Genomic DNA, 14,812 nt, shown 5'->3' on the forward strand with positions numbered 1-14,812 from the left:
GACGAAGCATCATTCACCAACAGCGGTAACGTAAACCGGCATAATATGCACTATTGGGCAACGAAAAGTCCACGATGGCTGCGACAAGTGTAACATCAGCGACCATGGCGGGTTAATGTATGATGCGGCATTATGGGAGGAAGGATAATTGGCCCCCATTTTATCGATGGCAATCTAAATGGTACAATGTATGCTGATTTTCTACGTAATGTTCTACCGATGTTACTACAAGATGTTTCACTGCATGACAGAATGGCGATGTACTTCCAACATGATGGATGTCCGGCACATAGCTCGCATGCGGTTGAAGCGGTATCGAATAGCATATTTCATGACAGGTGGATTGGTCGTCGAAGCATTATACACCATGGCCCGCACGTTCACCGGATCTGACGTCCCCGGATTTCTTTCTGTGGGGAAAGTTGAAGGATATTTGCTATCGTGATCCACCGACAACGCCTGACAAAATGCGTCAGCGCATTTTTAATGCATGTGCGAACATTACACAAGGTGAACTACTTACTGTTGAGAGGAATGTCGTTACACGTATTGCCAAAATAATTGACGGATATCATTTTGAGCATTTATTGCATTAATGTGGTATTTACAGGTAATCACGCTGTAACAGCATGAGTTCTCAGAAACGATAAGTTCACAAAGGTAGATATTTTAATTTAAAAAATCTACCTGTTACCAACTGTTCTTCTAAAATTGTGAGCCATATGTTTGTGACTATTACAGCTCCATCTATCACAAAGCGAGAAAAGTGGTCCAACTACAGCATTCATATTTCTTTACGCACTACACGAATATGTAATAAAAATGGGGGTTCCTACTTTAAAAATACGTAGTTGATATCCGTTTGACCTATGGCAGCACAATGTAGCGGGCCAACCATAGCGCCATCTGGTTTCCCCCTTCAAGCTAGACGGGTTTCGTTCTTTGCAGTTTTTTCGTTTGACGCTTATTACGTGAGATATTTGGCCCGGTCACGATCAATGGGCGACTCTATAAACACTGTACATATAGAATTTGAAAAGGAAGAGACTTTCGGTTCATAATAATGGATCACAACATTTTTGTGTCTTAGTTGATTACATGGGAACTTTAATTTTTTATAGTCGTGATTAGCTTTCTTATTTCAGATGGGGATGAAAGACTAATTTTTGGTTCACTAAATGTTCTCCGTATTGCGTCTTCCCTGAACCATTTTTCTTTCTGCTCTCAACTATTTGCACTAGTTTTGTCACCTATTTTTGAAACGTAATTACTAAAAATCTCTGCTACAAATGACCTGTCTTTTAGACTGCTCCCATTCTCTTCAAGAAAATTAATGTCGCCTCCTACGGCTGACAGTGAAGCCTTCAGGGATGTTTCAAGCGTCTGTGGGGTTTCGCCAGTGATGCAAATGACGTAACTGGACGAGGAAACCTCTCTCTTAGCTCGGCGACGACTCTCTGCGGGAAAGAGATCACGCTGCGCTTAACACGTTTCCGGCGGCTGGAGGGGTTGGTATCGACTGTGCGTGCTTGAGAGGGGCGGCCGTGGGCGCCGTTTCTGCAGGTCCGTGGGTCGATTCGCTGCCGCCGTAGTCCAGGGCAGGGGGCGCTCTGCTCTCAAACACACATTCAGTGAATTCCCACAGGCCCGTGCTCAGGTTCGAGTCTGAGCTATCTCTCCCTGCTACTGAAAGGATTCAATTACGACTGAAAAGTGGTAAGGCAATCGATTTTTTTAAGTGACAGTGAGTTGTTGGGCGGTTCCTTTCTCCTCCAGAAAAACATTGTCGCCTGCCATTATTATTTGGACTGATTCTGTTGTGGTTGGCAGAAGAGCCAACACCGTGTTACTAGAGGAGGCCGAAATGCACGCGTTTAGCTCGCGCAGGCTGGCTTGAAGAGGGAAGGACTATACTGACGTGAGGTCTGGAACATGACAAGGAATGAGAATTCAGAAAGTGGACGTGATTAGTTTCATACTTAACTTTAATCCATTAATGATGAACGTCGCTCTTGACGGTACATGACTCACAATATTATCTGTTCAGAATAGTAACTGAATATGGCGCCTTGCTAGGTCGTAGCAAATGACGTAGCTGAAGGCTATGCTAAACTATCATCTCGTCAAATGAGAGCGTATGTAGACAGTGAACCATCGCTAGCAAAGTCGGCTGTTGAACTGGGGCGAGTGCTAGACTAGACCTGTCGTGCGGCGGCGCTCGGTCTGCAATCACTGCTAGTGGCGACACACGGATCCGACGTATATTAACGGACCGCGACCGATTTAAAGGCTACCACCTAGCAAGTGTGGTGTCTGGCGGTGACACCACAGATTCATATTCTGAAACAGGTGTGTTTTATACAGAGACGGAAAACAGTCGCAATACCAAAAAATAATTAATGTAGAGTAATGAAATTTCGGGAATACGTAAGTAACATGTTGAAGTGATTACCATTGCAGAATTACAAGTTGGCCACCTGATGTGGATGAGCGGTTCTAGGAGCTTCAGTCTGGAACCGCGTGATCGCTACGGTCGCAGGTTCGAATCCTGCCTCGGTCATGGATGTGTGTGATGTCCTTAGGTTAGTTAGGTTTAAATATTTCTAAGTTCTAGGGGACTGACGACCTCAAATGTTAAGTCCTATAGTGCTCTGAGCCATTTGATTTGAATTACAGGTTAATGTAAGCACGAAATAAGCGGTTGCAAACGTGAAATGCAGGTACATTAATAAGCAATGTAGCCCCAAAAATATTGAATGTAAGCATACAAATGTACATGCATTGTGATGTACAAGTGCCGTATGTCAGTTTGTGGGATGGAGTTCCGTGCCTGTTGCATTTTGTCGGCCAATACAAAGACGGTTAATGCTGTCTGTGGATGACGCTGGAGTTCTCGTTGGATGATGTCCCATATGTGCTCGATTGGGAACGGATGTGGTGATCCAGCAGGCCAACACAACATGTCGACACTATGTAGAGCAAATTGGTTACAACAGCGGTATGTAGCCGAGCGTTATCCTGTTAGGAAACAACCCCTGAAACGCTGTTCATGAATGGCAGCACAACAAGTCGAATTACCAGACTGAAGTACAAATTTGCAATCATGGTGCGTGGGATAACCATGAGAGCTTTCCTGCTCTCGTACGAAATCGAATCCTGGACTATAATTCCAGGTGCAGATCCAGTGCAGCTAGCACGCAGACAGATTGACTGGAGGCGCTCAACTGGCCCTCTTCTGACCAATACACGGTCATCACTGGCACCGAAGCAGAACCAGCTGTCATCAGAAAACGTAACAAACCTCTACCTTGCCCTCCACTGAGCCCTCGCTTGACATTAGTGATGTCGCAAATGGCGATGGTTTGCGGTCAGTGGAATGTAAACTGACAGTAACTTTAAACCAAACCAAAACTGCATGAATTTACGTAACACAAGAATTGATTCTGATGCAACACCCTTGATTTGAAATTGGTCCTCATAATAAAACAAAACTTTATTAATTTGAAAATAATGGTCCCTGTGGATAATGAATGTCATCCCCGAAATAATAAAATTTCCTACCTTTATCTGCGCAATGGTAATGCTCTTTGCACTGCTTTCTATGCTTTAAATTGTACAGTCAGCAAACAGCTATTGTACAAGGCTGTCGTTTAGCATACATTTTAATTAAATCGAATATGACTGAGACAATAACTTCTTCAGAAAAACAAAATAAACGGCTCTAAGCGCTATGGGACTTAACATCTGAGATCATCAGTCCCCTAGACTTAGAACTACTTAAACCTAACTAATTTAAGGACACCACACACATCCATGCCCGAGGCAGAATTCGAGCCTGCGACCGTAGCAGCAGCGCGGTTCCGGCCTGAAGCGCCTAGAACCGCTCGGCCACATCGGTCGGCTCAGAAAAACAGTTAATCAAAAATAACATGAATCTGCGATTGACCTGGGGTAAGTAACAATATGGCACTAACTTTGAATTCGTATTTTGGCTCTTTGAAAATTATTAATGCTTAATTAACACACTCAATTAATTGATTAGACTTTAACAATTAGGTTTACAAAATAATTGTATGTGAGTTGTATACATTGTGTCACCATCACTTATGAATACGCGCTTTGCATTAGTACCAAAACAACTTCTTTACCTTAATTATTTCCAACTTCTGTTGAGATTCCTTTTACAATCAGCGAACATCATAGCATCTTGCAAATAAAAGTATCAGTGCCAGTAGCGAGTAAGTATACAGGGTGATTAGAATGAAAGTTAAACATTCAATCCGCTGTAGAAATAACACCACTGGTCAGAATGACGTCAAATTGCAACGGAATATTATCGGAGAAGGGGGAAACGTATAGCAGAAGAAAAATAAATAGTCACACAATGTAGCAATAGATGGCACTGTAAGCATCATAATTTAATAGTGGTCGACTACAAATGACAAATGAATCTTACAGTAATACCTAAGGTGTACGTCTGACGTTAAACAAACTGTACCTACTTAGTGTGAATTGGTGTACAGGTGTGATACTGTTAGTTACGTAAGCCCATCCACCAAGGCAAGGTCACATCACATGGTATGGGAAAAATCAGTTTTTAATTGTCCTGAGGCCAAAAACTGCATAAAAAGCATAACTCACATCGGTTTTTAACAATCCTTGAACGCCATGCTCTCCGCCTCGCCTATCGCATCCGTCTCCCCTCCCCCACACGGATCCTCTATGGTCTCATCCCCTTCCCCCACCTTCTCCTTTTCCTAGAAAGGATACGGATCCTGTACACCTCCCCTAAACTTGATCCTCCTCACCCGCTTGTCTCCCCGATCCTCTCCCACCCCCGCCCGCTGCCGCGCCTGTCTTCCCACGTCCCACCCAGTCTCCATCTCTCCACCCTCCTTACGCTCTCCCAAGGTGGCTTCCGCCAACTCCCTCTCCCTGATGATGCCCTCCTCCCCTCCATCTACCCCTCCTATCAACTTTGACCCTGCCCCACCCCCCACTTCTGGTGTCCTTTCCTTTAGGCACCCTCCGTCCCTTATCTTCCCTTCTCTTTCCTTTTGCCCCGTCCCCTCCCTCCACCCCTCTTCCCCCGGGCTTCCCCTCCCCCTTCCTCCCTCCCCCTATCTCCCCTGCCCGTGGCATCTCTGCTCTCCCCTCTCGCTCTCCCACTCCATTTCCGCCTCCTCCTCTTGGCAGGTCCCCGGACTCGCACACGCACGGTGAACATTCGCGCGCCGGAGGTCATTGCCATCAGTGTCTCGTGTGTGTGCCTTTGTTTGTGTTTAGTGTATATTCGCCGTCACGCCGCCACTGTTCACGTGTACCGTCGCCGTCATCCATGTTTTGTGCACCGTGTCAACTAGTGTCAGTGATGTTTTCTCGTCCAGCGTGAACGGCTCCGTGTTTTTTGTTTTTTAGTCTCTACATTGTTTTGCCCGCCGTTTTGTTTGTATTCTCTGTGCCCCCTCAATGTATTACTTATTGTAACCTCAAGGCTGAAGAGCGGCGTACTCAGCTGCTGACAGCCCGCCTTGTGTAAGGTGATAAAACTCACGACAAAAAAAATCGGTTTTTAACTGTCCTGAGGCCAAAAACCGCATAAAAAGCATCATTCAGAATCAAATCGGATTATTAATTTCCGGGTGACTGGCGCAAAACATGTTCAATGTGCTGTCCACCGTTTTCTGCAACAAGTTGAAATCTAGAAATAGCATGTTCCACAACTGATCGAAGTGTTTCCGGGGTCCTGTTCAAAATGTGTTGCGCAATGAGTGCCTTCCCTGCAGCTAAGTTTGCAATCGGAGCACTGAACACAACATCTTTCAGATAGCCCCACAGCCAGAAGTCACACGGATTAAGACCAGGTGATCGGGACGGCCAGGCTGTAGGGAAATGACGGCTGATAAGTCTAGCACTTCGGCAGTGGCGCTTCAGCAGCTGCTTCACTGGATTTGCAATGTGCGGAGATGAGCCATTTTGCATAAAAATGATCCCATCCACACATCCACGCTGGAACGACGTGGTTGCTCAAAAGACACTGACAGCGCTTACTCTCCTCGAAAAAATATGGCCCTATGATAAGAGATGCCGTAAACCCGCACCACACAGTGAACTTTTCAGGATGAAATGGTACTAGTTGATTTGCGTGTGGATTTTCTTTTGCCCATATTCGACAATTCTGTGTATTGACATATTCTGTCAGATGGAAGTGGGCTTCGTCTTTCCACGAAATCTTCCACAGCCAGTCATTGTCCACTTCCATGCGAGCAAGAAATTCTAAAGCAAAGGTCTAGCTTGCTGGCAGGTCAACAGGAAGCAACTCCTGCAATGGGTAATTTTGAATGGCCAACAAAGAAGGATATTTCGTAGGATTTTACGCACCGTGCTCAAGGGTATGTCCAAGGTTCGTGCAATTCTCCGTGCACTATACGTTTGCAAACCACCACTCGTCTCCTCCTCCATTGCCGTGGCCACTGCTTCCACTGACGTCGAATCAATTCGTTTCCTCCCTCTATCAGGTTGCACACCAAAAGAACCCATCTTTTCGAATTTCCAAATCATTTTCTCCAGACCCACGGCAGTCATCGGACCAACACCTTTTTTCAAACCCTTCAGTGTCCGGAACATCTGCAGAGTGACGTGTGCACAATCATCATTCTTGTAATACAGCTTTACAAGCAAAGCGCGACCCCGCATTGAGACAGCCACGGCGAACGTCGCAGACGCGAAAGGAGGAAAAGCCGTGTACCCGGCTTGTGGCTTGTTTATATCAACTTCAATGGGTCGTGCGCATGATAGGTGTTTTTATTTACGTATTCTGATACATACAGCGCCATCTACTAATCAATTTTCACACTATTATTTTTCTTCTCCCATACGTCCTCCCCCCCCCCCCCCCTTCTACGATAACATTCTGTTGCAATTTGACGTCATTCTGACCAGTGAATTACAATCACTCTGTATATTCAGTACACATTAGTTCAACACGTCTTTACACTTGAGAGTCCTCCATATAACACTCGATCTAATTTTACTCCAACACATTACTATAAAATCATGAATCATCAATCGCTGTTGAGCAGCAATACTACTACACAATCGATATTACATTTGACCATCTCTGGTTCAATGTAATATTTTCTTACAAAGCTTGTATTTATTTAGTTTGAATACATGCCTATCAGTGTAATTAATCTGGTAATCGAGCAGGCCAAGGTAGCAAGTCAACTCCTTGTAGAGCATGTTGGGTTACGACAACGAAATGTGGGCGGGCGTTATCCTGGAAACACCCACTGTAAAGGTGTCCATAAATGGCTTCACAGCAGATTGAGTAGCCAGATTGACGTAAAGTTTTGTAGTCAGAGTGCTCCTGCTGTCAAACGATCCCAGGCCATAACTGCAGGCATAGGTCGAGTGTGTCCATCACGACCCATGCCCTGGCCTCCTTTCACCCAACACACGGCCATCGCTAGCACCAAGACAGAAGCAGATTTCATCAGAAAACACAATATATTTCCACCCTGCCCTCCCATGAGCTCTGAGTTGACACCACTGATGCTACAAATGGCGGTTGTTTGGGGTCAGTAGAATGCACGCTGCAGGGCATGTGGCACCGGGCTGTCCTTGAAGTAACCGATTTGTCGCTGCTGTGTCAGCTGCTGCTCAAATGGCTGCTACAGATGCAGTACGATACTCGAGAGCCACAAGCCGAACATGGTGGACTTCCCACTCGGTAGTGCCACGTGGGCGTCAAAAGGACTGATCTTCTTCGATCGTACATTCTGGTGACCACCGCTGCCAACAATAATGTACAATGGCTACACTGCTGCTAAGTCTTTCTGCATTATCGAAGAAGGAACAATCAGCTTCTCGTAGTCGTATTACACGACTTAGTTCAGACTCAGTGAGGTGTTGGTAATGGCGTTTTTGTCACCTTAAAGGCATTTGTTTCTGACGTCAACTCACCTCGTCCAAACCGGCCGGTGTGGCCGAGAGATTCTAGGCGCTTCAGTCTGGAACCGCGCACCGCTACGGTCGCAGGTTCGAGTCCTGCCTCGGGCATGGGTGTGTGTGATGTCCCTAGGTTAGTTAGGTTTAAGTAGTTCTAAGTTCTTGGGGACTGATGACCTCAGGAGTTAAGTCCCATAGTGCTCAGAGCCATTTGAACCATTTGAAACCTGATCTTCTCCTCGTGGTGCTACTAACACCACTCCCGTGCGACTGGTGTGAAATCTGAATAGACTCCAGCTTTCAGATGTAGAAACATGCTTACCGACTTTCGTTTGAGTCACACAACTCCTGAGATTTTTTTTCCGTTAGAGCAGTTGCATAATTCTCCTCACGACGTAACGTCACGGAAAGTTGATTGTAAGTTCATACCTTCATCGGTGTAACAAAGTGTTTGCCAGCTATTATTCACAGGACACGTACCTCAGCAACTAACAATCAGAGAACGCTCTTGATTATCATTTTTCCTAATTAGTCAAAACATTATCACCGCTAATACAGCAATGATGAATGCCGCTTGGTTGCATTTCGGGTAGGTGAGGTAAATGAGGAAAGTGAATAAGTGGAGAAGAGATGAATGAGGATCGTTCTAGCGGCGATATGTACCGCAGTCTGTGGACTCCACTGAGATAAGCAACTTTGACCGAGGACAGATTGTTATGGTCCCGGGAATGGGCATCTGTGGAAGCGGCCCATTATGTATCGCTTGCTGTTTTTGTATCAATGGAAGGTAGTTGAAGAATGGTGAAACCACGAGCAGGCGACAAAGTGTTAGACGTCCGCACCTCATCACATAACTTGTAGTCCGCAGCTCGTGGTCGTGCGGTAGCGTTCTCGCTTCCCACGCCCGGGTTCCCGGGTTCGATTCCCGGCGGGGTTAGGGATTTTCTCTGCCACGTGATGACTGGGTGTTGTGTGATGTTCTTAGGTTAGTTAGGTTTAAGTAGTTCTAAGTTCTAGGGGACTGATGACCATAGATGTTAAGTCCCATAGTGCTCAGAGCCATTTGAACCTCTTAACCTTTGAACATAACTTGTAGGTCAGAGGGTTGCCCGCTCTGTATAGCATGATAGGTACCCATCTATGGCGGATCTGATGGCATAATAAAGCGTCAGTGCAGGCATAAGTGTTTCGGTACACACGGTCAAGTGCACATTGCTGAATATGGGGATCCACAGCAGACGACCCCCATCTGTTCCTATATTGCCCCAATGATATTGACAGTTACGATTGCAGTGTACACAAGATGCTCGAGATTCGACTGTGGCTCAACGGAAACGCATCTGTGCCAATCAGACAGCTTCCCAGACGACAATATCATCTTCCAGCAGGACAGGTGTCCTGTCGCAAAGCCAGAATCGTACTACAGCGGTTTAATTATCGTGGCAATGAACTCACACTGATGTCTTGAGCAGCAAACTCACCTCATCTGAATCTGATGCAACACATCTGGAACGGTGTCGGGTATCAGGGCTGTGTCCTAAGCTACTGGCTCGTAGTTTCCGGAAATTGCGCGATCTATGCGTAGATGTCTGTGCCACTTGCCTCCGGAAACCTACCGAGGGCTTTTCGAATCTGTGCCATGCAGATTCGCTGCGTTCAAAATGTTGATCAGCACGCTGTTAAGCAGCCGGTCATAACGTTTCGGATCATCAGTGTACCTTGCGCGTCGTCCCATGGGCTCTCTGGATGACAATCGTGGACAGTAACGATACTGTCATCATTTATTTTCGTTATGTATGTAGCTTCCTTGGGCGTCGTATTTACACTATCTGACCACAAAAATAAAGCATCCAGAATGGAGGACGAAACAAAATGAAGCTTCACTAGTTGCGAACGTATCTACGAAATCGAGTCCATTTTACGACAAACTTACCTATTCTGAAAAGCCAAAACACTATGACTACTGCCCACCACGACGTTGGATGCCCCCTGGTGGCCTTGCGGTCACGTGACGCGGTAACAAAAGTATGTAAGCGGATCAGACACGGACGGGAGATCATCTTAGTGAAGATATGGCCTGCAAATGGGGAAATCAGGTAAGGGCCTTGACAAAGGGCAGATTATCATTACGCACAGCCTATGAACGAATATCTCGAAAACTGGGAAGCTGGTCGAATGTTCACGTGCTACTGTAGTGAGCGTCTACGGAAAGAGATAGAGTTAAACTACAACTAGGCGTTAAATGGTTGGACGTCAACGACTCTTCACAGAACATGGGGTTCGGAGTCTTGTCTGCTCTGTAAAATACACTCCTGGAAATGGAAAAAAGAACACATTGACACCGGTGTGTCAGACCCACCATACTTGCTCCGGACACTGCGAGAGGGCTGTACAAGCAATGATCACACGCACGGCACAGCGGACACACCAGGAACCGCGGTGTTGGCCGTCGAATGGCGCTAGCTGCGCAGCATTTGTGCACCGCCGCCGTCAGTGTCAGCCAGTTTGCCGTGGCATACGGAGCTCCATCGCAGTCTTTAACACTGGTAGCATGCCGCGACAGCGTGGACGTGAACCGTATGTGCAGTTGACGGACTTTGAGTGAGGGCGTATAGTGGGCATGCGGGAGGCCGGGTAGACGTACCGCCGAATTGCTCAACACGTGGGGCGTGAGGTCTCCACAGTACATCGATGTTGTCGCCAGTGGTCGGCGGAAGGTGCACGTGCCCGTCGACCTGGGACCGGACCGCAGCGACGCACGGATGCACGCCAAGACCGTAGGGTCCTACGCAGTGCCGTAGGGGACCGCACCGCCACTTCCCAGCAAATTAGGGACACTGTTGCTCCTGGGGTATCGGCGAGGACCATTCGCAACCGTCTCCATGAAGCTGGGCTACGATCCCGCACACCGTTAGGCCGTCTTCCGCTCACGCCCCAACATCTTGCAGCCCGCCTCCAGTGGTGTCGCGACAGGCGTGAATGGAGGGACGAATGGAGACGTGTCGTCTTCAGCGATGAGAGTCGCTTCTGCCTTGGTGCCAATGATGGTCGTATGCGTGTTTGGCGCCGTGCAGGTGAGCGCCACAATCAGGACTGCATACGACCGAGGCACACAGGGCCAACACCCGGCATCATGGTGTGGGGAGCGATCTCCTACACTGGCCGTACACCACTGGTGATCGTCGAGGGGACACTGAATAGTACACGGTACATCCAAACCGTCATCGAACCCATCGTTCTACCATTCCTAGACCGGCAAGGGAACTTGCTGTTCCAACAGGACAATGCACGTCCGCATGTATCCCGTGCCACCCAACGTGCTCTAGAAGGTGTAAGTCAACTACCCTGGCCAGCAAGATCTCCGGATCTGTCCCCCATTGAGCATGTTTGGGACTGGATGAAGCGTCGTCTCACGCGGTCTGCTCGTCCAGCACGAACGCTGGTCCAACTGAGGCGCCAGGTGGAAATGGCATGGCAAGCCGTTCCACAGGACTACATCCAGCATCTCTACGATCGTCTCCATGGGAGAATAGCAGCCTGCATTGCTGCGAAAGGTGGATATACACTGTACTAGTGCCGACATTGTGCATGCTCTGTTGCCTGTGTCTATGTGCCTGTGGTTCTGTCAGTGTGATCATGTGATGTATCTGACCCCAGGAATGTGTCAATAAAGTTTCCCCTTCCTGGGACAATGAATTCACGGTGTTCTTATTTCAATTTCCAGGAGTGTAGGATAGTTGGTGATCTGTGGCATCTCTGCCGAAAGAGCACAATGCTGGTGCACGCACAAGTCTTTCGGAGCACATCGATCATCTTACACTGTCGAACGTGGAGCTCCGCAACAGACCACTCCTATGTGTTCTCTTGTTGACCCAACGACACAGTAAATTAAGATTTCAGTGAGCACGGAACCATCGGGATTCGACCGTCGATCAATGGAAACGTGTCAGCTCTTCGGGTAAATCGCATTTCTATACACTAGGTCGATGGACGTCTCCACAAACGCCGTCATCGAGGTTAACGGTGGCTCGAAACGTGCAGTGCGCCACAGGCGCAGCCCGGTGGGAGCAGTATTATACTGCGGGAGACATAATCCCGCGCTTGCGTGGTACCTGTGGTAGTAAAAGAAGACACACAGAATGCTGCGAACCACCTGCACGTCTTCGTGCTTGATGTCTTCTCCGATGTCGATGTCATCTTTCAGCAGTATAATTATTCGTGTCTCGGAGTCAGGACCGTGCTACAGTGGTTTGAGAAGCATCATAGTGAACTCACGTTGATGTCTCAGCGACCAAATTCGCCTGATCTACATCCGATGGAACCCACCTGGGTTGCTATTGGGCCCTATCACCACGTATGCAAATCAGTGGCTCGTTATTTACGCGAATTACATGAACTGTGGGCACACATCTAATGCCACATACCTCCACAAACCTGCCAACAAACTGTTGGATCTCTCATACGCGGAATAAGTTACGTATTTCATTCCAAAGACGGACAAAAAAGCTATTAAGCAGATGATCATAATGTTTTCGCTGCTCATGGTATATATGGTGCTGTGCATTATCATGTAACTCGCTAACGTCAATGTTGATTTAAACGGCGTAACGTATCGATACTTATTCCTGAACAATTGTTTCTCAGCACATTCTACGCTGAAACACTCTTACGTGCTTTTCAGACTGTTTCTGGCCACCCTGTATATATACAGGTTGAGTTACCTAACTTTACCGCTGGATATATTTCGTAAACCACATCATATACTGACGAATCGATTCCAAAGACCGAACGTGAGGAGAAGGGTTATTGTAATTGGTTAACACAAACCATAAAAAATGCACGGAAGTATGTTTTCTTAACACAAACCTACGTTTTTTTAAATGGAACCCCGTTAGTTTTGTTAGCACATCTGAACATATAAACAAATACGTAATCAGTGCCGTTTGTTGCATTGTAAAATGTTAATTACATCCGGAGATATTGTAACTTAAAGTTGACGCTTGAGTACCACTCCTCCGCTGTTCGACCGTGTGTATCGGAGAGTACCGAATTACGTAGGGATCCAAAGGAAACGGTGATGGACCTTAGGTACAGAAGAGACTGGAACAGCACATAACGTCCACATGCTAACACCTTTTTATTGGTCTTTTTCACTGACGCACATGTACATTACCATCAGGGATGAGGTACACGTACACACGTGGTTTCCGTTTTCAATAACGGAGTGGAATAGAGTGTGTCCCGACATGTCAGGCCAATAGATGTTCAATGTGGTTGCCATCATTTGCTGCACACAATTGCAATCTCTGGCGTAATAAATGTCGTACACGCCGCAGTACATCTGGTGTAATGTCGCCGCAGGCTGCCACAATACGTTGTTTCATAACCCCTGGGGTTGTAGGCACATCACGGTACACATTCTCCTGTAACATACCCCACAGAAAGAAGTCCAGAAGTGTAAGATTTGGAGAACGGGCTGGCCAATTTATGCGTCTCCACGTCCTATGAAACGCCCGTCGAACATCCTGTCAAGGGTCAGCCTAGTGTTAATTGCGGAATGTGCAGGTGCACCATCATGCTGATACCACATACGTCGACGCGTTTCCAGTGGGACATTTTCGAGCAACGATGACAGATCATTCTGTAGAAACGCGATGTATTTTGCAGCTGTTTGGGCCCCTGCAATGAAATGAGGACCAATGAGGTGGTCGCCAATGATTCCGCACCATACATTTACAGTCCACGGTCGCTGTCGCTCTACCTGTCTGAGCCAGCGAGGATTGTCCACGGACCAGTAATGCATGTTCCGTAGATTCACTGCCCCGTGGTTTGTGAAACACGCTTCATCGGTAAACAGGTAGAACTGTAACGCATTCTCTGTTAATGCCCATTGACAGGATTGCACTCGATGATTAAAGTCATCACCAAGTAATTGCTGATGTAGCGACACATGAAACGGGTGAAAGCGGTGACGATGCAGTATGCGCATGACACTACTTTGACTCAGTCCACCGGCTCTCGCAATGTCCCGTGTACTCATGTGTGGGTTCATGGCAACAGCAGCTAACTCACCAACTGCACCCGCTTCTCCTGTAACGGGCCTGTTACGGACCCGTTTGCGTGTTACGACCATACCTGTTGCATACAGTTGGCGGTAGATGTTTTGCAATGTGCGGCACGTTGCGTGCTCTCTGTCCGGGTACCGTTCTGCATACACCCTGCAGGCTTCAGCTGCATTTCGTCGACACTCGCCATAGATGAGTATCGTCTCCGCCTTTTCAGAGTTCCAATACACAATGGTCACAGTTCCTACAACGCTACACTATCACAGACGTCTGGTAACACGGTGTACTACAGTTGGTCTGCGTGCGGAGACAAATGCAGAATTACAATAGCAGCAAGCGCTACATGCGGACAGTGCGACAGCTAGACCAAACCACAACAGTGCACTACAGCCACACTCGTAAACACGGCCATCATCGTAAACATGTCCCTGCAGATGCTGCTCGCCGACCGTGGCCCGTTACAACACGCACCTGAACGTCGGAGGTTTCAAGCGTCAACTTTAGGTTACAATATCTCCGGATGTAATTAGCATTTTACAATGCTACAAACAACACTGATTACGTATTTGTTTATATGTTCAGATGTGCTAACAAAACTAACGTGGTTCCATAAAAAAAACGTAGGTTTGTGTTAAAAAACATACTTCCGTGCATTTTTGTATGGTTTGTATTAAACAATTACACTAGCCCCTCTCCTCACGTTCGGTCTGTCGAATCGGTTCCTCAGTATTTGATGTGGTTTACGAAATATATCCAGCGGTAACGTTAGGTGACTCACCCTGTATTATACCTAAGTA

The sequence above is a fragment of the Schistocerca cancellata genome, chromosome 8, assembly GCF_023864275.1.
Source record: "Schistocerca cancellata isolate TAMUIC-IGC-003103 chromosome 8, iqSchCanc2.1, whole genome shotgun sequence".
Classification (NCBI taxonomy): domain Eukaryota; kingdom Metazoa; phylum Arthropoda; class Insecta; order Orthoptera; family Acrididae; genus Schistocerca; species Schistocerca cancellata.